Source organism: Lolium rigidum, chromosome 4, assembly GCF_022539505.1.
Source record: "Lolium rigidum isolate FL_2022 chromosome 4, APGP_CSIRO_Lrig_0.1, whole genome shotgun sequence".
Classification (NCBI taxonomy): domain Eukaryota; kingdom Viridiplantae; phylum Streptophyta; class Magnoliopsida; order Poales; family Poaceae; genus Lolium; species Lolium rigidum.
Window position 1 is genome coordinate 136172295 of NC_061511.1, and position 4385 is coordinate 136176679.

The following is a 4385-nucleotide window of genomic DNA, read 5'->3' on the forward strand; positions in this document are numbered from 1 at the left end:
GAAAATTTCGGCTACGAAGGTTTGTAAAGAATGGAGACAGTAGAAGATTGATGGATTATTTCAAGAACCTTTGATCAAATACAAGTTTTTGCCCAAATGCTCGGGGGCTACTTTGGAAAAAATGAAAAGTTTGAGAAAGACAAAATAGAAATGGTGTGAGCCTATGATCAAATACAAAATATTTGCTCATAGCCTCGGGGGCTACTCCCATCGGGAGCGCTGTTCGCGCACCCGAGAGATTTGGAAGTTTCGGGAGAGAAAAAATATAGCGGCATAAGGTGTGGAGCCTACACCCAAGAACAAGTCCTTGGCTGTAGCCTCGGGGGCTACTCCCATCGGGAACGCTGTTCACGTGCCCGATGAAATTATAGAAAAAAAGAGAAGAGAGAAAGATAGAAGAACAAGAGAGTATCTTTCGAGTTATAAGTAACTCTACATATACTCCCACGGGAGAGCAATATAAGTCATCCGTTGACTCAATAAAATGTGCCATTCCAGCAGCCAAATAAACACTCGACAATATATTCTCAGAACGCCAAAGTTGCGAACAATTTCTGAATGCCGCAAAACTTTGCGAAGGTAAGACCCCAGATCCGTTCTGAGTGGCGTGGCGCCGTCTCTGACGTCGGTTTGCTACTTTTATCCGTGTCAACAGATACGAAGAAAAATCCTAACGGACGCGTTAGGTACCCGATAAATATGACTGGGACTCGACAGAATGGTAAGACCTTAAGCGGCACCTGTCGAAGTTTACACCAGTATCCCGAGATCATGTCCGAGGACGTGATCTTGAAGTAGGTTTTTGCGGATTGCCACTAGAGCAATTAACTAGTACCTGATCCGTCAGATGAACTAGCCCCAATTACCATTATCCCTGTACAATATAGAAATTCATATGAAGAAATATAGAGAAGTTTAAAGTTGTCGAGTAAATATAAACAGTGGAGATTTTCCCTGACTCGCGATTCAAGCAAAATCTCGGGGCTACCGACATAGGCATACCCAATGGGCCTGCCGAATATGGTACCCGGGGTTTATCGAAGGCCCATTACCCGAAGAATAAGAAGATTCGAAGCCCAAGATACTACTAAGGAAAGCTAGAGTTGTAATAGGAGTCGTCGTTTGTAATCTTGCGGGATGGGTTGGAAACCCCCGGACTCGTAAACTTGTGTATTAAGAATCCCTCGGCTCCGCCTCCTATATAAGGGGGAGTCGAGGGACAAAGAGAGGATCGAATTTACTCGTCAACACAACCCTAGTTTTATATTCGTCGAGTACTTTTCGGCTGAAACCTTCGAGATCTACTTGCCCTCTACATCTAACTAAACCCTAGTCTACAATCCGTAGGCATTGACAAGTTAATCCCTTGTCGGTGTGGATGATGATTGTTTGCAGAAAACGAGTAGAACAAGTATTGCAGTAGATTGTATTCGATGTAAAAGAATAGGACCGGGGTCCACAGTTCACTAGAGGTGTCTCTCCCATAAGATAAATAGCATGTTGGGTGAACAAATTACGGTTGGGCAATTGACAAATAGAGAGGGCATGACCATGCACATACATGATATGATGAGTATAGTGAGATTTAATTGGGCATTACGACAAAGTACATAGACCGCTATCCAAGCATGCATCTATGCCTAAAAAGTCCACCTTCGAGGTTATCATCCGAACCCCTTCCAGTATTAAGTTGCAAACAACGAGACAATTGCATTAAGTATGGTGCGTAATGTAATCAATAACTACATCCTCGGACATAGCATCAATGTTTTATCCCTAGTGGCAACAGCACATCCACAACCTTAGAACTTTACGTCACTGTCCCAGATTTAATGGAGGCATGAACCCACTATCGAGCATAAATACTCCCTCTTGGAGTTAAGAGTAAAAACTTGGCCAGAGCCTCCACTAATAACGGAGAGCATGCAAGATCATAAACAACACATAGGTAATAGATTGATAATCAACATAACATAGTATTCTCTATCCATCGGATCCCAACAAACACAACATATAGCATTACATATAGATGATCTTGATCATGTTAGGCAGCTCACAAGATCCGGCAATGAAGCACATAAGGAGAAGACGACCATCTAGCTACTGTTATGGACCCATAGTCCAGGGGTGAACTACTCACTCATCACTCCGGAGGCGACCATGGCGGTGAAGAGTCCTCCAGGAGATGATTCCCCTCTCCGGCAGGGTGCCGGAGGCGATCTCCTGAATCCCCGGAGATGGGATTGGCGGCGGCGTCTCTGGAAGGTTTTCCATATCGTGGCTCTCGGTACTGGGGGTTTCACGACGAAGACTATATGTAGGCGGAAGGGCAGCCTCGGAGGGGTCACGGGGGCCCCACACGCTAGGGCCGCGCCGCCCTAGTGTGGCGGCGCCCCGTGGCCCCACTTCGTCTTCTCTTCGGTCTTCTGAAGCTTCGTGGCAAAATAGGCCCACGGGCGTTGATTTCGTCCAATTCCGAGAATATTTCCTTACTAGGATTTCTGAAACCAAAAACAGCGAGAAAACAACAATCGGCTCTTCGGCATCTCGTTAATAGGTTAGTGCCTGGAAAATGCATAAATATGACATAAAGTATGCATAAAACATGTAGATATCATCAATAATGTGGCATGGAACATAAGAAATTATCGATACGTCGGAGACGTATCAGCATCCCCAAGCTTAGTTCTGCTCGTCCCGAGCGAGTAAACGATAACAAAGATAGTTTACGGAGTGACATGCCATCATAACCTTGATCATACTATTGTAAGCATATGTAATGAATGCAGCGATCAAAACAATGGTAATGACATGAGTAAACAAATGAATCGTAAAGCAAAGACTTTTCATGAATAGTACTTTCAAGACAAGCATCAATAAGTCTTGCATAAGAGTTAACTCATAAAGCAATAAATCAAAGTAAAGGTATTGAAGCAACACAAAGGAAGATTAAGTTTCAGCGGTTGCTTTCAACTTATAACATGTATATCTCATGGATATTGTCAATGTAAAGTAATATAACAAGTGCAATATGCAAGTATGTAGGAATCAATGCACGAGTTCACACAAGTGTTTGCTTCTTGAGGTGGAGAGAAGTAGGTGAACTGACTCAACATAAAAGTAAAAGAAAGGCCCTTCGCAGAGGAAGCATTGATTGCTATATTTGTGCTAGAGCTTTGGTTTTGAAAACAAGAAACAATTTTGTCAACGGTAGTAATAAAGCATATGTATCATGTAAATTATATCTTACAAGTTGCAAGCCTCATGCATAGTATACTAATAGTGCCCGCACCTTGTCCTAATTAGCTCGGATTACCGGGATTATCATCGCAATACACATGTTTTAACCAAGTGTCACAAAGGGGTACCTCTATGCCGCCTGTACAAAGGTCTAAGGAGAAAGCTCGCATTGGATTTCTCGCTTTTGATTATTCTCAACTTAGACATCCATACCGGGACAACATAGACAACAGTAATGGACTCCTCTTTAATGCATAAGCATGTAGCAACAATTAATGTTCTCATATGAGATTGAGGATATATGTCCAAAACTGAAACTTCCACCATGGATCATGGCTTTAGTTAGCGGCCCAATGTTCTTCTCTAACATTATGCATGCTCTAACCATTAAATGAGTGGTAAATCTCCCTTACTTCAGACAAGACGGACATGCATAGCAACTCACATGATATTCAACAAAGAGTAGTTGATGGCGTCCCCAGGAACATGGTTATCGCACAACAAGCAACTTAATAAGAGATAAAGTGCATAAGTGCATATTCAATACCACAATAGTTTTTAGGCTATTTGTCCCATGAGCTATATATTGCAAAGGTAAAGAATGGAAATTTTAAAGGTAGCACTCAAGCAATTTACTTTGGAATGGCGGAGAAATACCATGTAGTAGGTAGGTATGGTGGACACAAATGGCATAGTGGTTGGCTCAAGGATTTTGGATGCATGAGAAGTATTCCCTCTCGATACAAGGTTTAGGCTAGCAAGGTTATTTGAAACAAACACAAGGATGAACCGGTGCAGCAAAACTCACATAAAAGACATATTGTAAACATTATAAGACTCTACACCGTCTTCCTTGTTGTTCAAACTCAATACTAGAAATTATCTAGACTTTAGAGAGACCAATTATGCAAACCAAATTTTAGCAAGCTCTATGTATTTCTTCATTAATAGGTGCAAAGTATATGATGCAAGAGCTTAAACATGAGCACAACAATTGCCAAGTATCAAACTATTCAAGACATTATACCAATTACCACATGTAGCATTTTCTGTTTCCAACCATATAATAATGAACGAAGCAGTTTCAACCTTCGCCATGAACATTAAAAGCTAAGAACACATGTGTTCATATGAACCAGCGGAGC